Source organism: Bubalus kerabau, chromosome 22, assembly GCF_029407905.1.
Source record: "Bubalus kerabau isolate K-KA32 ecotype Philippines breed swamp buffalo chromosome 22, PCC_UOA_SB_1v2, whole genome shotgun sequence".
In the NCBI taxonomy this organism is placed as follows: domain Eukaryota; kingdom Metazoa; phylum Chordata; class Mammalia; order Artiodactyla; family Bovidae; genus Bubalus; species Bubalus kerabau.
This window is the reverse complement of record NC_073645.1, coordinates 47,211,329-47,238,367: the sequence shown is the minus strand read 5'-3', so window position 1 is coordinate 47,238,367 and position 27,039 is coordinate 47,211,329. Positions and strand designations below refer to the sequence as shown.

At 43.6% G+C, this 27,039-nt stretch overlaps 1 long non-coding RNA gene across 1 annotated transcript; it reads left to right on the top strand.

Annotated features, from left to right (window-relative positions):
• Window positions 1-411: 411 nt before the first annotated feature.
• Window positions 412-25,280, top strand: LOC129636864 (uncharacterized). Its single transcript, XR_008707164.1, has 3 exons — window positions 412-562; window positions 919-1,168; window positions 25,045-25,280. It is a non-coding gene; the product is annotated as an uncharacterized LOC129636864 (long non-coding RNA).
• The last annotated feature ends 1,759 nt before the right edge of the window (window positions 25,281-27,039 follow it).

The following is a 27,039-nucleotide window of genomic DNA, read 5'->3' as shown; positions in this document are numbered from 1 at the left end:
CTGAATTGTTTCAATGAACCGTTCCGTTTTGCCCACCCGGCTGCCGCCTTACCTGAGCCGTGACCCAGAGGCAGCCCTCACTCATCCTTTCAGCTCGGTGGGGACCAGTCAGCACTGCCAGGCTCTTTGTTTTCCCGAATCTGTGGCTGGGGCATCTGCAGATTAGCTAATGGAGGGTGCTCCATCTTGCCAAATGTTAATGGTGTAAAATGTGATCATTTTGCTGACAAATGTAAACAGGTTTCATTCTGACTTGCGGTAGGAATAATCCCTCAGTTTTGCAACCTGGGAACAATAGATTTTGTTGATGTTGATTGCTCCATTTCTAGCTCCTTCCAATGATACAGCGATTCTTTCCATTGCAGCTTTCAGGTGATACGTGTATGATGTTTTCTCATTAGCTCCCTAATGATCGATACGGTGGATTCCGCGTCTGCGTTGCACCACCTTATAACCGCAAATGAACCTGTTAGAGCAGTCAGTGCAGACACATCTCCTGTCTCACTCCTGCCTGCTCTGAGAAGTTTCTTTTCCTTCCTCCAAAGTCATCAAGAGCTCAGAGGTCTGTGAGATGATGCTCTCCCCTCATGTGTTTCTCTCCTGCTCAGTGCAACACACCAGGGAAATACCTTTTCATTTTAACCTTGGGTTAATATTAACAGTCTGAGAATTTTTCCTGAGAAAGTCATTTTACACACATCTCCACTTCTGCAAATATATGCAAGAGGTACCCTCCCCATGTGGCTCTCATTATGACATTTCTTCCCAAATTTTAGTGAAAGAAATGTTTAAAATTACATGGGGATTTGGCATTAAATTCCACACTTAAGGAGCCCACTGGTAGGACTCTGCTTGATGGCCTCTAAATTAGTAATGAGGAATTCATTAATTTATATTGCATTTCTACTCCTGTCCTAGGCCCTGGGGAGACTGAGGGGAACAAAAACCCTCCTCGGAGAGCCTGCAAGCTGGTGGGAGAGACAGAAACAATGATGCTGCTGATTGTAGAGATGAAACCCTGGTGAGGGCTGGGCAGGACCGGGGCTCCCAGGACAGGCGACCAGGCACCCGAGGTCACCAGTGGTGACCTGGAGGGAATTCCTCATGGACTGAAAGCGCAAGGGTGCATGGGAGCGGAAGTGAGCATGAGGAAGCCCCCAGGTCAAAGGTGAGCAGCATCCCAGGAGATGGGGGAGGAGAAGGGAGAGGGGAAGCCCGTATGGGAACAAGTGGAAGAAGGAAGCTAAGATCTCCATCCTGGAAGCAGAGGGAGGCAGAGAAGGGAGTGGATGGTGAAGACACGACCAAATTTCTGGCTTGAAAGCAGTCACCCTGGATTTGGCTGGAGAATAGGTTGGGGATGTTCCAGATGGCATGAGGGTGGCCCAGTCAGAAGGCTTTTTTAGGAGTCCAGGAAGGTAGTGGTGGTAGCTCGGACTGAGGGTTTGGAGGGAGAGAAAGAGATGCGCCTGGATGGAGTGGACACCTGGGCGGTAGGGTGGGCAGGACTTGGTAGTGGACGGGAGAGGCCGTGGTAAGGACGGCTCTGACGGGCTTGGCTGCGGCAACAGTTTATGGAAACAGGCGGCCCTGAAAGAGGACCTGTTTATAGAGAAAGACTGTGACTTCTAGGTGCCTGCGTGATATTTCAATGCATCCTTGGGTTTTCTTTATATAAAGTTCTGATGAAATTAGTGCAAGTAGCGTTACACACACACCCACACACACAAACATGTCTGCTCCTGATACACAGCAGTGGGCCCCGCAGTCAGGATTCTGGTGCCCAGGGTTGGCAGGACAGGCAAGAATTCCCAGTGTAGACAGAGCTTCCACAGAGGGAGCACCCTGGCCTCCGCAGTCAGTAAGGGAGGGCAGCGTGGAGCAAAGCGGGCAATGGTGGGTCAGGTCAATGTCCACAGGATGGCGGGGAGGGGAGACCCTCACAGGGCAGGGCCCCTCTGGACCTGTCTCATCCCATGTGGTGTGACACTGGGCAGGTTCTACCCCGGGCAGGAAGCCAGCAATTTGGGGAGGTAAGTTGGGGGGATCTTCCTTACTGGGGAGCCTGCCTGGACCCAAGAATCAGGCTGTGTTCTCCAGGAGGCTTTTCTCAGCTGTTAAGCTGGGATTTTGCTGGAGTCAGAGCGTTCTGTCCCTCACACCCCAGCAACACTCAGCAGCACCTTGGCCTGGGCATCCCTCAGATCCTTCCCCCTGCCTGGAACGCCCACCCGGCCCCCAGCCCACCCTCCTCAGCCTCAAGGTCCCCCCTCAGCATCACTCCCTCCCGGGGGGCCCTCTGTGGCTCCACTCACCCCGCCTCCTACCCCAGGCGGATCACGACCTCCCCCAGGGCCCACTCCTCCCTCTCCCTGAGCTTATGTGTCGATTTGGGAGTTTCATGTATGTATCTGTCATCACCACATGTTACCGGTTCAGAGTCCCTCCATGCCACTGGCCTTGGGCTGGCTCAGAGTGACCGTCAAGGAACCAAGAGTGGCCGTTGCTGGAGACACTGAGATAGGCGGACAGATTTCAGCCAAGCTGCTCACCTGCCCTGGATGCCAGGAGGAAGCATCTCTGACTTCTGACAAAGTGCTGCCGGCTCCGTGGGAACGCCCCGGGGGGCACGGCAGGACGGGAGGAGGGGTGTGAGTGCAGACCAGGGCAGGAACTGGACGTGAGGAGCATCTCCTTACAATTCCAGGGGGCTCAACCAAGCAAAAACCAGAAATTAGAAAGCATGGGAAGACATGCTTCTGGTGGTAGGCGTCTCATAGAAATAGTCACTGGGAACCTTACTACCTTCTAAACACTAAGCCTCCTATCGGTGTTATCTCATTTAATCCCCACGACAACCCTGTGAGATATAAAAGCTGTTATCCTCATTGTACAGATGACATACAGAGAGGCTCAGTCACTTGCACAGGGTTACACGGCTAAAGAGCTGGATTCAAACTCAGGCTTCCGGTGCCAGAGCCTGTACTCTGGTGTGACCTTAACAGGAAGGGCAGTGATTGAGGCACATTTTAAAATGGGAAAAGCCTTCCCTCCAAGACTGGAAACCCTCGTGTTCTTAAAAATCAGATTATAATAGTGCATAGGCTTTTCATTATAAAGGCTGACATGGTCTGCAAACAATCTGAGCCAAGCTGAGCACAGATCTCCTTCCGGGAGGGAGACCCAGGGTTATGAAGGAGGTGAGAGAAGAGGTAGTCAGGTATGGATGTGAGAGCTGGACTATAAAGAAAGCTGAGCACCGAAGAATTGATGCTTTTGAACTGTGATGTTGGAGAAGACTCTTGAGAGTCCCTTGAACTGCAAGGAGATCCAACCAGTCCATCCTAGAGGAAATCAGTCCTGAATATTCATTGGAAGGACTGATGCTGAAGCTGAAATTCCAATACTCTGGCCATCTGATGCGAAGAGCTGACTCATTTGAAAAGACCGTGATGCTGGGAGAGATTAAGGGTGGGAGGAGAAGGGGGTAACAGAGGATGAGATGGTTGAATTACATCACCGACTCAAAGGACATGAGTTTGAGTAGGCTCTGGGAGTTGGTGATGGCCAGGGAGGTCTTGCGTGCTGCAGTCCATGGGGTCGCAAAGAGTCAGAGACAACTGAGTGACTGAACTGAACTGAGAGAAGAGGTAAGCACTTCTTAGGGGACCGGGTGAGCCAGAATTGGGGACTGGGGTGGGAATCAGGCAGGATGGGGCAAGTTTTGTCAGGATGAGACAATAGAAAATCATGAGGCTGTCCAAATTGAGAAGGAACGTGAAGCCTAATATGAAGAGCATGCCAGAACCAAAGGGAAGAGGCTGCAGGATAAGGGTATGTGTGTCTCTAGTGTGGGCTCGTGCATGAGGCGCCTGCCAGTGGGGGCCTGGAAGTTGGGCAGGTGTGGTACCATGAGAGCATTGCCTGTCTCGGTCCTCCGCCCGCTCCCATTCACGTGAGACTCTGTACTAGCCAGGCTGGGTGCGCGGCCCAGGGACAAGATGGGGAAAGTGAGGTCCTGCCCCGGGAGCAAGCAGTCTAGATGCTGGGTGATTGTCACCACGTGGCCCAGACTTTGTGTGTATCAGCTCATCCATTCCCACAGCAAGGAAGATGCTGTGACACCCGTCCGTGTTACAGATGAGGAAGCAGAGGCTTACGGACGTGGAGTTACACACCAAGTTCACAAAGCTGACCAAGGTGCAGCAATGGTGGACGGAGGGTCCAGACCTGCGTGTCTGGCTCAGAGCCACGTTTTGAACTGCCATGCTGAGCTGCCTCCTTGCCTGGGGCACAGGAGACCACCACGTGCAAGTCCACCATCCCATGAAGGCTGCTGGAGACCAGAGCCAATTAAAAGGCAGGGCAGAGATTGAAACCATCTCATGGAACAATAAGGCTGACGTGACTAAATGCCAAGGTGATGAAAAGACACTGAAATTAGACCAACAGTGGAGAACAGCCATCATGAAACTCGGATGTTTTCTTGGGAATCAGATGTTTCTCATGCCATAGCATGATATCGTAATATCATTTGAGGGGAAAAAAAGAACATAGAAAATATTCTTAAATTTCCAATTCCTATTTAGAAACATTATGTAAAGAGTTAGCACCAGCAAAGGGAAATGAAAATGAACTGGAGAAGAGGCCAGATGCAAGAACTTCTTGGCAGGAGGAGAGAAAAGGCGCCTGATACACACGCAGGTTGTGATGCATTTGACCTGAGTGAACAGCGTTGGGAAAGCACTCTTCCAGGGCAGAGGTGGAAACGGAAGGAAATGTACCGAGGAATGAGTAAGTGCTTCATTCCCGGAGGTGAATGGGGACCTATCATGGAACATGTCTGGGTTGGGGGGAGACAGAGCCTATCGGTAGAAGGAGAGCTAACACAGCACAGATGTGGGGTGGCTGGTGAGTTACAGGTTCCTTGGATGGAAACCAGGCAGATGTGGGATTGTCTGAAAGTATGATGCAGGAGGAGGGTTATGTTGTAAGTAGTGCAGGATAAATTAGCCCAACTGAGGGTGAGATGGGCTTCCCTGGTGGCTCAGACAGTAAAGAATCTGCCTGCAATGCGGGAGACCCGGGTTCGATCCCTGGGTCGGGAAGATCCCATGGAGAAGGGAATGACAACCCACACCAGTCTTCTTGCCTGGAAATCCCATGAACAGAGGAGCCTGGCGGGCTGCAGTCCATGGGGTCACAAAGAGTTGGACATGCCTGAGGGTGAGAAAGGACAGTGATGGAAATGAAGGTGTGACCATATAGCGCAAAGTGCTTTGCTGTGAAAGAAAGCAAAAGGAGGAAGAAAACACAAAACAAAAGACACCACCACCCAACAATACCAAATCCAACAGCAAAATAAAATGAGGACTTCCCTGGTGGCTGAAACCCCAATACTTTGGCCACCTGATGCACAGAGCTGACTCATTTGAAAAGACCCTGATGCTGGGAAAGATTGGGGGCAGGAGGAGAAGGGGACGACAAAGGATGAGATGGTTGGATGGCATCACCAACTCAATGGACATGAGTTTGGGTAAACTCTGGGAGTTGGTGATGGACAGGAAGGCCTGGCATGCTGCAATCCATGGGGTGGCAAAGAGTCGGACACGACTGAGCAACTGAACTGAACTGGTGGCTCAGTGGTGATGAATCCGCCTGCCAATGCGGGAGACATGGGACAGTCCCACATGCTGCAGAGCAACTAAGCCGGTGCACCGAAACTATTGAGCCTGTGCTCGAGAGCCCAGTACCGAAGCCATCATGCTCCAGGGTCCACACTCCACAGCGAGAGAAGCTACCAGGATGAGAAGGCCACACACTGTGACAATGAGCAGTCCCCACTTGCAACAACTACAGAAAAGCCCAAGCGGCAACAAAGACCCAGCACAGCCATAAATAAATAAGTCAATTTATTTAAAAATTAAAGGAACCCTCTTTTTAAAAAAAAAAAGTATGAATAGGATACAGATAGTACTGCAGATGGTGACTGCAGCCATGAAATTAAAAGACGCTTACTCCTTAGCAGGGGAGTAATGACCAACCTAGACAGCATATTAAAAAGCCCAGACATTACTTTGCCAACAAAGGTCCATCTAGTCAAGGCTATGGTTTTTCCAGTGTTCATGTATGAATGTGAGAGTTGGACTATAAGGAAAGCTGAGTGCCAAAGAAATGATGCTTTTGAACTGTGGTGTTGGAGAAGACTCTTGAGAGTCCCTTGGACTGCAAGGAGATCCAACCAGTCCATCCTAAAGGAGATTAGTCCTGGGTGTTCATTGGAGGGACTGATGTTGAAGCTGAAACTCCGATACTTTGGCCACCTGATGCGAAGAGCTGACTCATTTGAAAAGACCCTGATGCTGGGAAAGATTGAGGGCAGAAGGAGAAGGGGACGACAGAGGATGAGATGGTTGGATGGCATCACTGACTCAATGAACATGGGTTTGGGTGGACTCCGGGAGTTGGTGATAGACAGGGAGGCGTGGCGTGCTGCAGTTCATGGGGTCACAAAGAGTTGGACATGACTGAGTGACTGAACTGAGCTGAGTACTATGGAAAATTTGACCCCAAGGCTATACTTTAAAATAAGAGCTACCACGGCCGAGAGAAAGCGTTTCACAACTTGGGGGTGGGGATCAGGCTATACAACCAAGGTCGCACCCTAGTAATTCCTGGTGTTAACTGGTTGCTACTGGGCCTTCCAAGCTGGGTAACTTTGAAATTTAGTGTTTAAAGGACTGATGGTTAAATCAGAGTAGCTGGATTGCGGGGAGGGGTGCGGGGGGTGGGGGGAAGCATGGGAAATTTTTTTTATTGTGCTAAAGTATACATAAGACAAAATTTACATTTTGAGCAGTTTAAAATGTTAAGTAGAATTAAATCTGCACACTGTTGTGCAAGCATCACCATTATCCATCTCCAGAACTTTTCATTCTCCCAAACTGAGACTCTGTACCCGTCGCAAAAGTCTCCTCTTCCCCTACTCCCCGGTAGCCTCTATTTTACTTTCTGTCTCTTGGAATTTTACTATTCCAGGTAACTCCAAAAGTGGAATCAGAATATTTGCCCTTTTACGTCTGCCTATTTTCATTTTGAATAATGTCCCCCAGTCTCATCCATGTTGTAGCTGGTGTCAGAACTTCAGGCTGAATGACATTTCATCATACGGAGAGAACACATTTTGTGTATTCATTTCCATCTTTTGGCTAGTGTGAACAATGCTCTTATGATCATTAATTTACAAGAATCTGTTCAAGTCCTTACTTTCAGTTCTTTTGGATATATATGCAGAATTGGAATTGCTGGATCATATGGTAATTTTACATTTAAAGAATACTCTTTAAGACTCTTTTCTATACTCTTTTCCACAGCAGCTGCATCATTTTATATTCCCACCAGCAATGCACAAGAGTTCCAATTTCTCAAATTTTTTGCCAAAATTTGTTGTTTTCTGGGCTTAAACATTTTTGTTATAATAGTCACTCTAATAGATGTGAGGGCTTCCCTGGTGGCTCGGTGGTAAAGAATCCACCTGTAATGTAGTAGAGGCAGGTTCAATCCCTCAGTCAGGAAGATCCCCTGGAGAAGGAAATGGCAGCCCACTCCACTATTCTTGCCTGGAGAATCCCATGAACAGAGCAGCCTGGCGGGCTACAGTTCCTAAAGTCACAGAGTCAGACAGGATTTAGCAACTAACAGCAGTAGATGTGAAATAGAAACTTATCTTAGAAAAGCATGGAATTTATGTCTTTTAAAATCATTAGAGAAATTTTGTTTTGTTCAGGTCAAATGAAACTCGGTTCTAGTCTGAAAGTCTGGATATCCATGATTTCACAAAATCTGGAAGCAATAACTAGGCTTGGGCAGAATTTTGCAGCTGTCAAACACATGGGTGTTGTGCCTGGAAAATACGATAAGGTATCAGACCAGAGGGATGGGTGGGATTATTGGTGTTGTATTGTTGCGGTCCTCATTTTAAAGATGAGGAGACTAGACAGCAAGAGAACGCAGTGACTTTCCAATGCCACACTGTTAGTGAGTGTTAGAGGCAGGACGTGCTCTCAGGGCTGCTCTACTACATGTCACATTCCTTCCCTGATATCACACTGCAGGTAAACCTCAGCATCTAAACAAATGCTCAAAATATGGTTTGTACATATGGTGCTATGTAAATATTTATAAATGAATTACCTATGTATATAAGTATACATACACACACCTGTCTATTCTGGGTGTAGGGTAGGGTTTTGTTTAATTAATTAATTTATCTATTTACTTTGGCTGCCCTAGGTCTTCATTTGTGCACGCCAGCTTTCTCTAGTTGCTGCGAGCAGGGGCTACTCTCCAGTTATGGTGTGCAGGCTTCTCATCGCGGTGGCTTCTCTTGCTCTGGAGCATGGGCTCAGCAGTTGCAGCACGCAGACTTAGTTGCCTTGGGGCATGTGGAATCTTTTCAGGCCAGGGATCGAACCCATGTCCTCTGCATTAGCAGGCAGATTCTTTACCACTAGACCACCAAGGAAGTCCAGGGCAGGCTTTTAGATACAAGGTAATCAACCCCTCTGTCCTCAAATTGGTCACTATTCCATTAAATATTTCAATATAAACCAATTCTGAAATAAACATGAATAACAAATATGTGATGATAAGGATGAGAAAGGTTAATTTGTAAAGCATGCTTAGCTTTATCAAAGGCATCTATCCGTTCAGTTCAGTCACTCAGTTGTGTCCAACTCTGCGACCCTGTGGACTGCAGCACGCCAGGCCTCCTTGTCCATCACCAACTCCCAACTTGCTCAAACTCATGTCCATCGAGTTGGTGATGCCAACCAACCATCTCATCCTCTGTCGTCCCCTTCTCCTCCTGCTTTCAATCTTTCCCAACATCAGGGTCTTCTAAGGAGTCAGTTTTTCATATCAGGTGGCCAAAGTATTAAAGCTTCAGCTTCAGCATCAGTCTTTCCAATGAATATTCAGTACTGATTTCCTTTAGGATTGACTGGTTGGATCTCCTTGCAGTCCAAGGGACTCTCAAGAGTCTTCTCCAACACCATAGTTCAAAAGCATCAATTCTTTGGCACTCAGCTCTCTTTAAGGTCCAACTCTCACATCCATACATGACTACTGGAGAAACCAAAGGCATCAATAAGACCATGTAAATTAAAGCACATGTGGATGCCAAATATGACTACTGACTGAGTCATCAAATCACAAACACCACCAGGCCACGTGGCATAAAGCGCGGACAGGTAAATGGGACATCGATGCAGCCCAGAATCCAAGTCTGACTGACAAGTCAATAGCTACTTTTAGTTCCATGCTTTCACATCTTTTATTCCCTCCCTACTCCTGCCACCCCCTCCTTCCCCTTCCCCTGAAAGCATAAGTATACCCTAATGGAAAGACAACAAACTGGGAAATTGGTGACAAGACTCAAAGAAAAGTAGGAGATAAAAGGGAAAAAAGGACTGTTATTATCATTTTGCAGGCATTATCTCAAGCCCTGTACTTTCAAATGGGCTACAGGTCCTCAATGACTTCTTAGTTCTTTCTTCTTGGTTCTTAGCTCACACCAGGTCTCATACATGGGAGTCCCTGCTGGTTTCAGCAGAGCTGGCTGAAAATTGAGGGTTAATTTAGCTACAAATCAACAGCATCCATGGCACTGGATCCTGCAAATTCAGGGAGAAATTTATTTAGTTCACTGTACCTGATTTATAAAAGGTTCTACTTTGCTTTCAGGAGTATAATAAATATTAATTAACTTGCAGTAATCTTACTTAACATTTTTATAGTAGCTTCATAAAGCATAATTAAGATAACAGACCAAAGACTATATCAATACTAGGTATTATTATCTTGCTTCATTAATTTTCAAAAATATAGTGTCTAAGCAATATCTTAATCACCCAGATAAGTGGAATTCAGTCATAGTACTTGCCAAGGGACACTTTTCAAGGTATGAGGGGAGCTAGCAGGTTTCTGGATTGGGGAACAAGAGTTGGGGAGGAAAGTTAGTGAACATCTGCTCATCAGCAGCACCCTTCATAAATATTATGAAGCTCAATAATCAGATGAAGAGACTGAGCTTCGGAGAGGCTACCTGCCCTGAGGATGTACCTTGAATAACTATCAGAACCCATTCCCTTACTTCCTGGAGCACAAGATCCTGAGCTCCTGGGAAACAATGACTTTTCCCACAGTGCACTCTCAATCAGAGGCCCAGGGTGCCTTTCTCTGGGGAGAAATAATGGGGAAATATGAAAAGAACAAACACGAAGAGCTCGGTGTGCAAGGATGGCGTGGGAGTGGATGATCACACCTCAAACACGTGCACGGTTATTTTACAGAAGATGGTCATAAGCTTTGCTTCATTGATTTTCAGGGAAGAAAAGGAAGGGAATGAGAGACAATGGAGGCATTAGGATTTGGAGTAGAGGAGGAGGAATCAGCAGTGAAGCCAGGTACCAGGGAAGTTCAAACCCCCACTGGCGAATTGTGAAAATAAAATAGTCTCATTGGGTTGGTCCTGCCTGAAAGTGTGCTAGACAAGGGGGAAAAGATTGCAGGTGTACAACTCACTATGAGTCAAGGGCTCTGAGATTTGAAGCTAGTGGAGGAGAAAGGGAAAAGACAGCCACGCCTACTGCACAGGGGAATATCCACGGCAAAAGCCCTCTGATATCCCCCGCAATGATGAGATTCATAAACTCTGCCTGGCTTTTTTAATCTTAAGCAAGTATCAGCTTACTGCTTCCTTAGAGACAGACTATGTATGTACAAGGGAGGAGACCATGTAATTTTTGTTGTTGTTGTTGCAAATTTCCTGTTAAAGTCTGTATGTGTCCAGAAAGTATTCTTGCTTTTTTTGCGGGGACACATTTGGGGAGCATAATTTACATACAGTACGATTCACCCATGTTACATACACAGTAAGGTGAGTCTGGGCAGATGGACACTATCACCTAACCTCCACCACAGTCGAGACATAGAGTGGTTTCATCACTCCAGAGTTCTCTGCTGCAGTCAATCCCTTCCCCCAACCACGACAACCTATTTGGTGTTCATATAGCTTCACCTTTTCTAGAATTTTATACAAATTGAATTGTCAGCCTCTAGTCTTCTTGTTTGGCTCCTTTCATTTCGCATGATATTTTTGAGATAAATCTGTATTGTATCAGTAACTTGTTCCTTTTCACTGCTGAATAATATTTCATTGACAAATAAACAACAATATGCTTATCCATTAACCATTTAAAGACATCTGGGTTGTTTCTAGTTTGGGGCTATCCTGAATACTGCTGCTACAAACATTCGTGTACTAGTCTTCATGTAGACGTATTCATTTTGGATAGACATCTATAAGTAGCATTGATAGAGTTGTTGACACGCGTGTGTAACTTTGATAAGACTGTCAAGTTGTTTTTCAGTGTGGCTGCACGGTTTTTTTATTGTCATCAGCAGTAAAGTTTGTTTCTGTGAGCATCTTTTCATTTGCCTATTGGCCATTTGTAGATCTCCTTTTATGAAATTTCTGTTAAAATCTTGTGCTCTTTTTTTTTTTAATGGGCCATTCATCTTTTTTAAATTATTAATTGAGTTGTAAGAGTCCTCTCTATGTTCTTAACACCAGCCCCTTGTCATATTTGTTTTACAAACATGTTCTGCTGAGCTGTGGCTTACCTTTTCTTTCTTAACTTTGATGAAGAGCAAAAGGGTTTTTTGTTTGTTTGTTTGTTTTTTATTTTGTTTTTGCTTTGCTTTTTAAGAAATCTTTTAAACCAATGGTCACAAAGGTTTTTCCTGATATTGACTTATAGCGACTTCATAGTTTTAAAGTCCTGCAGTTATGTCTATGATCTATTTTACATTAATTTTTTAATACGGTGAGAGATAAGGATTGGGGTTCAGTTTTCCTGTGGCTATCCAATTGTTCTTTTGAAAAGACCAGTTCACATTGAATTACTTTGTGCAAAACAATTGACCACGTAAATCAGAGTCTCAGCCTATATGTCTGTTCTTATGCCAATACTGTGTTGCCTTCCTTACTGTGATTTTATATTAAACCTTGAGATAAGTTAGTGTGAATCCTCCAAACTTGCTCTTCTTAAATAATTATTTTGGCTGTTCTAGGTCCTTTGAATTTCCATGTAAATTTTAGTTTAGATTATCAGTTTCTACAGAAAGAACTTCTAAGAATTTGATTAGAATTCTGCCGAATCTGTTGACCAGTTTGGGGAACTCTTCACAATATTCAATCTTCCAATTCATGCACATATTACATCTCACCTTTTCTTTATGTTTTTCAATTTATCCACCAATATTTTGAAGTGCATGGCTCTTGCACATATTTTATTAAATTCATTCCTAAATAATTCATATTTTATATTACTGTGAATGATATTTAAAATTTTACTTTCCAGTTGTTCATTGCTGGTACATTAAAGTATTGCTGAGTTTTAAACTAACTTTATACTGAGGATCTTACTAAAATCATTGATTAGTTCTAGAACCTTTTTGGAAATTCCTTGGGAATTATTTTCTATGTACACAAGCATGTGTCCTGAGAATAAAAAATAGTTTTACTTCTTCCTTTTCAATCTGTATAAATGAGTGTGTGTGCATGTGTGTGTGTGTATGTGTGTGTACTCTGTTGCACTTGCTAGGACTTTCCGTGTAAGGCTGAACAGATGTGGTGAGAGTGGGCATCCTTTGACCATTCCCAATCTCAGGGAGGAAAGTGTTCATTATTTCATCTTTAAGTATGGTCTTTTCTATAGGTTTTTTTTAATGTAAATTCTCTTTATCAGTTTGAGGAAGTTTTATCCTATTGCTAGTTTGCAGAGAGTTTTCAGCAACAGGTGTTATGTTTTACCAAATACTTTTCCTGATTCTATTGAGTTAATTGTATGGTCTTCTTGGTATTCTGTTAATATAAAGGTTTACGATGGTTAACTTTTTAATGATAAACCAACCTTGCATTCCTGGTATTTGTTTTGTTGTTGTTGTTGATTTTCTAAAGTTTTTTCTTCTGATGTCTTTTTCTGATGTTGGTATCAGGGTAATTCTGACTTCATAAAATAAGTTTCTGTGCTTTCTGAAAGAACTTTCCATAGGATTGGTACTATTTCTGCCTTAAATTTTGATAGAATTCACCAAAAATGTCATGAATGTCTAGATTGATTTTAATAGATAACTCAATTTCTTTATTCAATGTTTTATTCATTCTTGAGTTCATTTTTATAATCTGTATCTTTCAAGGGATTTATCATTTCATCTAATTTACTGCATTCATTGGCATTAAGTTCTTCATAGTAATTCCTTTTAAAAAATACCTGTAGAATTCCTTTTCTCATGCATCATGATATTGGTACATTTTGTCTTCTTTCTTTCTTAATCAGTCTAGGTAAATGTCTATTAAATTTATTGATATTTTTCAAAAAACAAACTTTTGGTTTTAATTATTTTTTCTGTGTATTTTGTTTTCTGTTTTATTGATTTCCACTCTTCATTATTTCATACTTTCTACTTACTTTGGGTTTAATTTGCTTATCTAGTTCTAGCCTTTTTAAATTGGAGTTTAGATTACTGACTTGAGAACATTTTGCTTTTCTAGGTTTCCCTGATAGGAGGATAAAGAATCCTCCTACAATGCAGGAGACCCCAGTTTGATTCCTGGGTCGGGCAGATCCACTGGAGAAGGGATAGGCTACCCACCCCAGTGTTCTTGGGCTTCCCTTGTGGCTCAGCTGGTAAAGAATCCACCTGCAGTGTGAGAGACCTGGGTTCGATCCCTGGAGAAGGGAAAGGCTACCCACTCCAGTATTCTGGACTAGAGAATTCCGTGGACTGTATAGTCCATGGGATCACAAAGAATCGGACACAACTGAGTGACTTTCACTACTTACTACTTAACGTAAAGGATTTAAAGACATTCATCTGGGGACTTCACTGGTGGTCAGTGGTTAAAACCTCACGTTCCAATGCAGGGGATGTGGGTTCCATCAATGCTTGAGGAGCGACACATGCCTTGTGGCCAAAAATCCAAAACATAAAACAGAAGCAATATTGTAACAAATTCAATGCAGGCTTTAAAATGGTCCACATTCAAAAGAGTCTTTTAACAAGATAAAAGATGTTCATTTTACTTTGTGCACTAATTTTACTGTACCTCACTAATTTTGATAAATCATGTTTTCATTTTCATTTAACTTAAAATATTGAAATTTTTTCCACAATCCATGGGTTATCTAGAAGTGTTTAATTTCCAAAAAAGCAGAAGCATTGCTTCGCTGACAAAGGTCTGTCTAGTCAAACCTACGGTTTTTCCAGTAGTCATGTATGAATATGAGAGTTGCACCATAAAGAAGGGTGAATGCTAAAGAATTGATGCTTTTGAACTGTGGTGGAGAAGACTCTTGAGAGTCTCTTGGACTGCAAGGAGATCAAACCAGTCCATCCTAAAGGAAATTAATCCTGAATATTCATTAGAAGGACTGATGCTGAAGCTGAAGCTCTGATACTTTGGCCACCTGACATGAAGAGCTGACTCCTTAGAAAAGCCCCTGATGCTGGGAAAGACTGAAGGCGGGAGGAGAAGGGGACGACAGAGGATGGGATGGTTAGATGGCATCACTGACTCAATAGACATGAGTTTGAGCAAGCTCTGGGAGATGGTGAAGGATAAGGAAGCCTGGCATGCTGCGGTCCATGGGGTCACAAATAGTCAAACACGAACGAGTGACTGAACAACAGCAACAACAATTTCCAAATATTGGGGGATATTTCGGAGATCATTCTGTTTTTGATTGCTGTGTATGTGTGTGCTCAGTCACTCGGTTGTGTCTGATTCTGCTCAATCTCATGGACTGTAGCCCACAAGCCTCCACTGCCCATGGAATTTTCTAGGCAAGAATACTGGAATGAGTTTCCATTTCCTACTGCAGGGGATCTTCCCAACCCAGAGACTGAACCCCAGACTCCAGCATCTCCTGCATTGGCAGGTGGATTCTCCACCACTGTGCCACCTGGGAAGTCCCATTTTTGATTGCTAGCATAATTCTATTGTGATTAGGGTACTGCTTTCACACTTTCTAAATTTATTGAGACTCGTTCTACAGTTTATCTTAGTAAATGTTCCAGGTGTCCTTGGGGAAAAATGTGTGTTCTGCTCTTACTGAACAGATAAATGTCAACGGGTCCGACTGATTGATATTGTTAACAAGTCTCCTCCATCGTTACTGCTTTTTTTTTTTTTAAACCAACACTAAAATGGGAGCATTGAAATTGCCCACTATAATTGTGGGGTATCTATTTCAATTTTTAGTTCTGTCCATTTTGTGTCATATATTTTGTAACCGCTACTACATGGACCGAATTTAGTGTGTCATTGTTGTATCTTCCTGCTGCACCAACCTTGTTGTCATTATGAATTATCCATCTTGGTCTCTAATAATTCTCTTTGACTTAAAACTTATTTTATCTAACATTAATAGAGTCATCGCAGCTTTCTTATTCCCCTATGTCAGTCAGCATGTGATTTTAAAACAACAGTAAGAACCACTAAGAATGATAGAGAATATGCAATTTTTCTAAGGGATTTGACTTTGAGTCATTACGGAAGAGCATTAGATGGTTTCTGTCCATTTGCTGGCTCTGCATCTCAGCGTGGGCTTGGACCAGAGAGACTGAGGGGACCTGGCAGGAGAGATGCAGCTGCAGACCTAGCCACCCGCACCCCAGCAACAAGGTGGGCCGCTCAATCAGCCATCTCACCTGTGTGTATGAGTGTGTGTGAGCGGCAACAGCGCCTAGAGCCCCGGTACTCACCTTCCAAGTGTTCAGAGAACACTCTTGCCATACATTCATATATCAGGTGATGAAATGAGATCTTTATTGATCTTGACAGCATGTTGTTCAGTTGCTAAGTCATGTCCAACTCATTGTGACCCCATGGACTGCAGCACGCCAGGCTCCTATCCTTCACTATCTAAAGTTCAGCAATTTCACTTGAGGATTTAGACACAGTTTGTGCGCAGACCCTTCCCCCTCACAGCCACTATACTTCCAGTTTCTCTGCCAAGTTCATGTCCTGCCCTTCTGTGAATATGGAACCTGCCTCAGCAGACTCACAGCAAGCTTATTTCTACCTTTGAGCAGCCGGGTGACGTGCCAACACTCTGGCCCTCAGGTTCCCCATTTGTAAAGTCAGGCATTGGAAGTGGAACAAGGTGACCCCCCCCCCCACCAGAGCCCTTCCAGTTCTAAGTAAACACTAAGGAAACTCTAAATAAACATGTATGCCCTCAAGCATCACCGACTCAATGGACATGAATTTGAGCAAACTCGGGGAGATAGTGAAGGATAGAGGAGCCTGGCGTGCTACAGTCCACAGGGTCGAAACAAGTTGGACACGACTTAGCAACTGAACAACATGCCCTCAAGATCAACAAAGATCTCATTTCATCACCTGATGTATTAAAGACCACCTGATCCTGCATGGCCTTATTTCTCAGCTGCAGTCACTTCATTTCTCAGCCCACTTACAGTCAAAATGCAGATTGCTTCAATCACCCCCATGGATTACGAGCACCGAGGCGAGAGGAGGCAATTAGCCTGAAAGATGCTTTAGGTTCCTGTGCGTAATCCAAACTCCTAGGGTATTTTGTTGCTTCAACTGTACATGCTAGGTAGCTTTGGTCTGTTAATCTGCTACTTTGGGTCTCTGAGATTCAATAACCCCCACATATCTTCTGAAAGAAATTCCGTCTTGAAATTCTTTAGGCTATGGTTTTTCTCATGGCCACTGGTTAGCTGACTTTATAAATAAACTGAGTAGTGTGTTCTCATCATTAACAATACAAATTCCAGGAACCCTGTTAAGAAAAGCATCACTGTGGTGCGCTGAGCTTCTGTTATTTTTTTATATGGAGTAAGAGCTTCTTTAGTTCACCAAACTTCATTGTTGCCTCCAGTAGAACAGAATGAAAATAGCTTTCTATGGTTCTGCTGAATCTCACTGTTTATAAACAAATATACCTGGAGACAAATGATTCTGAGTGCTCCAGGCTTGTTTGATAATTTATTTGTAGTATTTGTGTATGTCAGGGACTCAGAACTCAAAAATTCCAAAACAATCCAGAAGGCCATCCACCCGGCTTTCTCAAATGAGCTGAAATGACCTTTATTTGGTAGTGCACTGGAGGCAGAATTACACTTGTGTTTTTGGGTTGGGAATGAGTGGACTGGACTGAGGTGTATGAGGCTTGCCTCCTCTTCAGCAGGCTCTCTAAGGGAGAGAGTTTTTGATTCCAAGTTTTGTAAACTTTGTTGATAAATGTAAAAATATCACAGTAATCTCCAACAGGTAGCACATGAGCTTTAAAAAAGCTCAGGGCCGACGGGTGATGGGGGGAAGGTTTAATTTGCAATTCAAGCCAATTTTTTGCAAGTGATAATGCATTTTGACCCCTTTTCTTTTTTTAAACTTTCTATTTTGTATTGGGGTACAGCCAATTAGCAATGTTGTGATAGTTTCAGATGAACAAACAAGAGACTCAGCTATGCATGTACATGTATCCATCCACTCTCCCCACAAACCTGCTCTCCCATCCAGGCCGCCACGTAACACTGAGCAGAGTTCCATGTGTTTGCTATACAATGAGTGCAGTGTGTACATGACCTTCCTAAGCTCCCTGATTATCTCTTCCCCCCAACAAATATAAGTTCATTTTCCAAGTCTGTGAGTCTCTTTCTATTTTGTAAGAAAGTTCATTTGTATCATTTCTTTTTAGAGTTCACATGTAAAGTATGTCATATGGTATTTCCTCTTCTCTGTGTGACTTAACTTCACACAGTATGACCCTCTCTAGGTCCATCCATGTTGCTGCAAATGGCATTATTTTGACACGTTTTCTGACTTAGCCAATAGTTTAGGCCCATAGCTCTTTATTGGGGATATAATTCCTTCAAAATAATTTATTAGCCCTAACCATGAACATGTTGTTTTATATTGCAAAAGTTTGTAGTATTACAAGGGCAGACCAGTACCACCAGATATCATTAAAAAGAATGAGGAAAAGCTATATATAATGACCTGGGGATTGATAGAATTTTAAAAGACAAAAGCAATTTGCAGAACAATACATATAGCATGATCCCATTTTACTTTTTTTTTAAAGTGTACATGTCTGTATTCATATCCTTTCAGAAGAAAATAGCTAGGAGGGTGCACGGCAAACTATCATCAGCAGTTATCTCTCAGGGGAGAACTAGAGCGACTGGAAAGGGCTTTCTACTTCACAGATCATGTGTGAGGTGGTGATGACTTTTTTTTTCTCCAGGGTGTTCAAATTAAAGAAAAAAAATCTTCCAGAAGAAGAAAAACAATAGGAAGAGAGGAGGGAGTCTTGAGCCCAAAGCATCTGCTGTATCAGGGAGACTCAAGGATCCCCCAGATGAGGAGAGGCGGGTGTGGGGCCGGGGATTCATCTGGACCACCTTGGGCACAGCTTGGAAGGCAAAGGAGATGGGGACAGTTTCGCCAAGATGTAGCCAGGGCTTCTCAACCTCAGTCCCGTTGACTCTGGGGCTGATCGTTCTGTCCTGTGCATCGTTAGGATGCTTGGCCGCAACCACTAGATGCCAGCAGCACCCCCAACCCCACTGAGATGGCCCAAAACATCTCCAGACATGGCACGTGTTCCCTGGGAGGCAGGACAGTTCTCACTTAAGAATGACGAGTATAAAACAATAAACGCTGGAAAGGGTGTGGAGAGAAGGGAACCCTCCCACATGGTTGGTGGAAGTGTGACTTGGTACAGCCACTATGGAGGTTCCCTAAAAAGCTAAAAATAGACCTACCATATGACCCTGCAATCCCAGTCCTAGGCATATATCCAGAGAAAAACACGATCCATAAGGATACATGCACCCCATTGGTCATTGCAGCACTGTATACAGTAGCCAAGACATGGAAGCAAGCTAAATGTCCATGGACAGAGGAATGGATAAAGAAGATATGGTATGTATAAACAATGGAATGTTACTCAGCCATTCAAAAGAATGAAATAATGCCATTTGCAGCAACATGGATGGACCTAGAAAGTGTCACACTGAGTAAATTAAATTAGAGAAGGAGAATTATCATATGATATCCCTTATGCGTGGAATTTAAAAAAAAATAAAAAAAATAAAAATAAAAAATAAAAAGAAATAATACAAATGAACTTACTTACAAAACAGAAAGAGACTCACAGACTTAGGAAACAAACTTATGGTTGCTGGGGGTGAAGAGATAGTTAGGGAGTTTGGGAAGGTCATGTGTGTGCATGTGTGCTAAGTCACCTCAGTCACGTCTGACTCTTTGTGACGCTATGGACTGTAGCCCCCCCAGGCTCCCCTGTCCATGGGATTCTCCAGACAAGAATACTGGATTGGGTTGCCATGCCCTCCTCTAGGGGAATCTTCCCAACTCAGGGATTGAACTCAGGTCTCCTGCAGGTCCTGCACTGCAGGGGGATTCTGTACCGCTGAGCCACCAGGGAAGCCCCAGGAAGATCACGTATACACCGTTATATTCAAAATGAATAACCAACTGTATAGCACATGGAATTCTACTCAGTGTCATGTGCCAGCCTGGATGGGAGGGGAGTTTGGGGGAGAATGGATACATGTACGTGTAGACTGAGTCCCATCACTGTTCACCTGAAACTCTCACAACATTGTTAATAGGCTACACTCCAATGCCAAATACAAAGTTTTAAAAAACTGAATTCGTGGATAAGCTCTTCCAACAAAGATTAAAGAAGATCTGAAAAAAAAAAAAGAATTACTGGTGTAGACGATGTGAATGATGGGGCAGGACATAGGGAGAGAAGCTGAGAGTCGGAAGTGGCAATCTGGGCTCCATCCACACACCATCTCTGGAGCTTGATGGGAGCACTCAGGGTAAGACAACAGGGAGGACAAGGAGGGCCTCAGGTGCCTGAACATTGGATAAGCAAGTTTAAAAGGTGTAACAGTTTAAGCAGAATAAGCCAGAGAAGAAATACCAGAGAGGCAGACAGAAGCAGAGGAGCATGGTACCTGAAAGCTAAGTGGAAGGTGGTGAACACAGAGCTGTCAGCGTTGGCAGGATGGTGTCATGGACTGAACGTTGCTGAAGCCCTAACTCCCAGTGTGACTGCATTTGGAAACAAAGCTTTTAAGGAGGTAAAGTTAAATGCAGTTGTAAGGGTGGGACCCTAAGCCAGTAGGACTGGTGCCCTTTTAAGAAGAGAAGGAAGGACTTCCCTGGTGGTCCAGTGGCTGAGACTCCAGGCTCCCCATGCAGGGGGCCGCTGTGCGATCCCTGAGTGGGGAACTAGATCCCACATGCCACAACTAAAGATTCCAGGCGCCAAAACCAGGACCGGGTGCAGCCAAAGAAATGAATCAATATTTTTAAAAAGAAGAGGAAGATACACAAAGAATGTGCATGTACAAAGGAAAGGCTGTGTGAGGACACAGGGAGGTAGATGGTGACCATCTGCAAACCAGGGAGAGAGGTCCCACCAGAAACCAAACCTGCCAGCACCTTGATCTTGAGCATCCAGCCTCCAGCACCGCATGGGAATCAGCATCTGCCGTGGAAGGCCCCCAGGCCATGGTGTTCTCTTATGGCAGCCCAAGCTAAGTCAGTGGGGGTTCAAACATCAGGAGGTCGCCAGGGTTCTAAAGAAGACTGCCCGGGAGCTGAGGGGTAGAAGTCAGGTCATCATCAGGACAGAGGATCAGGGGTCAGAGAGAGGGCGCAAGAGGGAAGCTCAACAAGGCTGTGCAAGGAGAAGGAAGACAGAAGTCTGCAGCCATCAGCAGAGAGGTGGGGCAAAGGGAAGATATTTCTTTTATAATCAGAAAGATTTGATTTAGCTAAAGAATCCACCTGCAATGCAGGAGACGCAGGAGACACAAGATTATTCCCTGAATTGGGAAGATCCCCTGGAGAAGGGCATGGCAACCCACTCCAGTATTCTTGCCTGGAGAATCCCATGGACAGAGGAGCCTGGGGGGCTACAGTCCACAGGGTTGTGAAGAGTTGGATGTGACTGAGCGACTGAGCACAGCACAACACAGATCACAGCTCAGTGAGGATTCTCAAGATAACTGTTCAGGTTCTTAATCTCCTGACAATGTATACTTGTAGGCCCAATGTCTATTTCCTATTATTCTCAGTATCTTCAAATTTGCCTTCTGGTTATAAATGTGACATATGCATAATATTTACATCATATTATATATGTGATATGTACTTTTTTGTTGTTGTTTTTTAGTCACCCAGCCATATCCGACTCTTTGCAATCCCATGGACTGCAGCACGCCAGGCCTCCCTGTCCCTCACCATCTCCCAAAGTTTTCTCAAGTTCATGTCCACATGTGGGTGTATATGTATATTCATTTGTAAAGAAAACAGGAAGAAGAAAGTAGAATAATGCAACCAATCTCACCCCCCAGCAGTGAAGATGTACATTTCATTTCCATTGTTTTCATATTGGGAGATTTCCTTCCAGTCTTTTCTCTGTATATTTTAAAACAAAATTGGGATCATACAGTATGATCTGTTGCTTTGAACCCTCCTTTTTTCAACTGGGCATTGAGTCATAGGTATTTGCCCATCATTAAATATTTTTCAAATGTGATTTAAAAAAATCTTTTGCATTTTATTCCCTTGTATTTTAAATTTAATTTAATCAATTAATTTATTTTTGGCTACATTGGGTCTTAGTTGCAGCACGCAGGATCTTTCGCTGGGACACAGGGGCTTTTCCCAGACCTGGGATTGAGCCTGTGCCCCCTGCATTGGAAGGCAGATTCTTAACCACCGGACTACCAGGGAAGGCCCCAAATATGATTTTAATAACCACATCGAAGTCCAGCTTGTGAAAATAACATGATTTATTAATAACTGTTTCCCTATTTTAGAAAGTTAGATTGTTTCCCAATTTTCAGCAGTATGCATACACAACGATAGACCTTCTTTACATAAACTTTGATGTACATCAGTACTTATACCATTCCATTTTTACCCTGGTTATGAATCAGACAGTTCTGAGAAGGCATCACTACACATTCTTTTTTTGCAGTTTCATTTTTAAAAACGATTCTCCACCCTTCACGCTGCAGATCCTCAGATTGCCTATCAGAAAGAAACCTGCCGTTTAAAAAAAAAAAAAATGTTCTCGTCTGAATGGCTCCCTCACTGATTTATTCCCTGCATTTCCTTTTCATGGTTTTTAATTAAATTTTCAACGTGGTCTTGAATTAGAACCCTATCTATAAAAACCAAAACTTTTAACAGAATGTTTGGGGCATCTAAATCACCTTGGTGAATTTCTGATCACCTGGAACTGTTTGAAACAGAGCATCCACTCTGCAGATGAATGAGGTTGAATCGTGTTCTCTGTCCCCGTCCTAAGGAATACTTTCCATCGGCCCATCACCCCATGCAGCTTAACACCCACTGGAAGGGTTGTTATCATATCAGGCAGGGAAAGACACTGCCTGGGCAGCCAAGGACACACACGCACGCACACACACACACCTGGTAAAAGTCTCCCAGATTCAGAAGTTGCTGGGAGGAGCAGACAGATCCACAGAGCAGAAGCAGGAACAATGTGCGCTGGCAAGGATTTTGCTGTTTGTTTTGGTTTGCTTTTGGCCTTTCCCATTCACCTCATTCCTCCCACACACAGCTGAGTCCCACCAGAGTTTTAGAGAGAACAGGAATTCTGGCTACTCCACTGCCTGTTTATGCTCAGATTTCCACCACATGCTGAGAGACACACATTCTTTCCAGGCTTTTCCCTCTAAGGGACAGTTTTACACCCGGGTCCTCCTGGGTCTTGAGCCAGAGTCAGGAGCAGTAAGAGCACAGCTTCACTGGGAGGGAGAAAGGCAAATCCTGGGGCTCCCTGAGCCACACCTTTGCCTCTTGTAGTCTCTAGGGCTCAAGGGCTCTCATCCCTCAGACCTCAAGTATTTTTTATACCCATCTCTCATGTATTTTTTTTTCAAAGCAGCATTTTCATTTTCTTCAGCTACGTACCCAGGAGTGGAATTGCTGGATTATATGGTGGTTTTGTACTCAGTTTTTGAGGAACCTGCATACAGTTTTCATAACGGCTGCACAAATTTACAATCCCATCAACAGTGTAGGAGGATTTACTTTTCTCCACATCCTCTGTATCATTTGTAGATTCTGTGATGATGGCCGTTCTGACTGGTGTGAGGTGAGACCTCATTGTGGTTTTGATTTGCATTTCTCCAATGATTTGCAATGTTGAACATATTTTCATGTACCTGTTGGCCATCTGTATGTCTTCTTTGGAGAAATGTCTATGCAGGTCTTCTGCCTAATTTTTACCTGGGTTGTTTGGTTTTTTGATGTTGAGTTGTATGAGCTGTTTATATATTTTGGCTCTTAACCCCTTATCAGTCATATCATTTTCAAATATTTGCTCCCATTCAGTAAGTTGTCTTTTCATATGTTAGTGGTTTCCTTTGCTGTGAAAAAGCTTTTCAGTTTAAGTTGGATTTGTTTGGTGGCTCAGACCATAAAGAATCCGCCTGCAATGCAGGAGATCCAGGTTTGATCCCTGGGTTGGGAAGATCCCCTGGAAAAGGGAATGGCAATCCACTCCAGCATTCTTGTCTGGAGAATCCCATGGACAGAGGAGCCTGGTGGCTGCAGTCCATGGGGTCGCCAAGAGTTGGACTTGACTGAGTGACTAAGCATGCATGCATGCCTGACATGGACTTCTCATTAGGAACTTACCTGCCTTCATGGGGACCAGGTTTCCTCCGCCCAGAGTAGGGTGAGGGCACCTCATCCTTAGTAGGTTTCAGTGGAAGTGAGCCAGAAGACGAGAGAGCCGAGGCTGATTTTTTTCCAACTAGAGCAAAACTTTGTGAATTTCTTAGGTTGACCTCAATTCTTTTTTATTATAATATTACTCAAATATGTGCAAACATAAATTAGGTAGAATTTCTTTGTGGTTATAGCCCTTCTACATCTATAAAAACCGAAACAAATTTAAAGATTACATACAAAGAAAAGCATAAAGTTGTAAAAGTCCAGTTAAAAGCATGAGTTTAATGTAACATGATGTTGCTGCGCTAGAATTAAACCACCTCTCATCCTCTCCTTGGGGTACTGCTGGGTGGGCAGGGTCAGGTGTTCCAGGGTCTCAACTCCCCAGTGTCTGCCTCTGACGCCCCCTACCTCCCTCTGTTGCAGGAACTTTTCCCGGTTCACTTCCTGGGGACCCTGCACCTGCCCGGCATATCATGACATCATCCGGGCTTCACCTGGTGCGGGGCATTCTTAACAAACTATCCTCTATCTGCTTGTGGTTGACCTGACTCCAACTCCATCCTACCCACAGTTACAAGGCTGGGCACAACATTTGGTTACATGGCAAGGTTCCATACTATGTTGATACGGATTTTAGGAGAGTACTGTCAGAATAAAAGAACAAAAGTTTCTAGTTATCATTGGCACTTAGAAGAATCCAAGAATATGACCTTGAACCACGGGCTGAGACACCCGTGGTGGTGGGGTGGTGGTGACAGAAACGGAGCTTAAGAGACCAGGTTTGCAAATAACCATTTAAAGCTGATGGGCTTTGGGCAAGTCTTTTTAACCTTTTTAAGTCTCAGTTTTTCTGTCTGAAAATTGGGAGCAATAAGAGTATCTGCCTCGCAAAGTTGATGAGTCATGTGAGATGAGCTAATGAATTAGGGCTCTCTACTGCGTTGACAAGTGTCCCCCTAAAATTCAGGCCCTCTCAGAACCTGTGGACATGACCTTGTTTGGAAGTCAGGTCTTTGCAGATGTAATTGATTTAAGATGAAGTCACACTGTGTAAGGGTGAGCCTACTCTAATGCCTGGTGCCCTTATAAGAAGTGGGCAATTTGGATACAGAGGTATAGAGTCGGGGCGGAGGTGGGGAGATACCTGGGTTGACAGAGGCAAGGATTGCAATGATGTTTCTACAACACAGAAAATGCAGGGGGTTGCTGGACTGCAGGACGCTGGAAGAGACGCATGGTATAGATTCTCCCCTCAGAGACATCAAGAAGGATCCAACCTACTAACACTTTCATTTTGGACTTCAGCCTCCAGAGCTGTGAGACAACGAACTTACGCTGTCTGAAGCCACCCACTGAGCGGCACTTCATTACCGCACCCTTCGGAAAGTAATAGATGTACAGCACTGTGCTTGACAAATGCAGTGAACAATATATGCTGGCTTGTCATTAGCAGATGAGAATTCCAGGCACTTAAAGAAGTAAAAGATGGTTTACAAATGCAAGCTTCTTTTTTTTTTTTTTTAATTTTATTTATTTGGCTGCACTGAGTCTTGGTTGCAGCATTCGGGATCTTCGTTGCAGTGCTTAGACTTGGTAGTTGGGGTGCACGGGCTCAGTTGCCCTGCAGCATGTGGAATCTTAGTTCCCCCACCAAGGATCAAACCCACACCTCCTGCATTGCAAGGTGGATTCTTAACCACTAGACCACCAGGGAAGTCCCCAAATCCAAGTTTCTATTCTCATCTCCCTCTTCAGTTTCATCCCACGGGTTTAACCCCCACGTGAAGCATGTATCATCATCAATATTCAGTACAGTGCCACACTTTTCATTTTACAAAGCTTTTTCCTACAGATTTTTTCAGTTAATTCTCACTATGACACTATGGAGTAGATAAAATTAACAATTTTTGCACATTGGCCAAGGAATCTTTTAGAGCTAATTGGCTAAATGCAATGTGGTTTCCCAGATTAGATCCTGGAAGAGAAAAAGGATGTTAGTGGGAAAACCGGCAAAATTCAATTACAGTCAGTGACTTGGTTTATAGTAATGTACCAGTGACAGTTTCTTAATTTTGACAAATGCAGCATGTTTATGTAAGATGTTGTCAATTTATGGAATCTGGGTGAGTGGTATATAGAAACTCTCTGCCTATCTCTGCAACTTGTCTTTAAATCTCAAATTACACAAAGTTAAAAGTTGACTTTTAAAAAGTATATTGGAAATACTTTACAGCTGATTTGAATATTACATTGACTGTCACTGAGCAACCCTAGCAGATAAAAAAAATCTGACAAAGTTGTGACCTTTATCTCTGCATCCATATTTAAAAAAAAAAAAAAAAACAGTGTCTTTCCACTATTATTAAAACTCCAGATAGAGAATTTGGAAGATGCATAAAATGGAAAGAAAGAAAGAAATCTCACCATGGTCTTGACACTGAAAAGCACTCCCCCACTAGTGTTTTGTTCTGTCTCTCACCTTTTTGGTTTGGGCTTTAGGTGTGTGCAAACCTCCTGATCACACACCCACCTGGGCAGGTGTATGTTGTTGAGAGAAACTCAGTCACGCTAGGGGAGGAGGAGACTTTAAAACTCACAGCCGGGAATCTTCCTTTGATATTGGAGTATATTTGATTTACAATGATGTGTCAGTTTCAGGTGTATAGCAGAGTGATTTAGTTATATGTATATATCCACCTATTCTTTTCAGCTTCTTTTCCCATATAGGTTATTACACATTACTGAGTAGAATTCCTTGTGTTATATGATAGGCCCTTATTGATCATCTATTTTATATACAGTGGTGTGTATATGTTAATCCCAAGCTCCTAATTTATCCCTCCTCCAAGTCTTCCCCCTTTGGTAGCTATAAGTTTGTTTTCTAGGTCCCTGAATCTGTTTCAGTTTATAAATAAGTTCATTTGTATCATTTTTTTAGATTCCACATTTAAGATATCATATGATATTTGTCTTTCTCTATCTGGCTTACTTCACAGTATGACAATCTCTAGGTCCAACCAACCATGTCACTGCAAATGGTACTATTTCATTCTTTTTATGGCTGAGTAATATTCCATTATCTATATGTACCGCATTTTCTTTATCCAGTCATCTATTGATGGACATTTGTTTACATGTCTTGGCTATTGTGAATAATGCTGCAATGAACACTGGGATGCATGGAT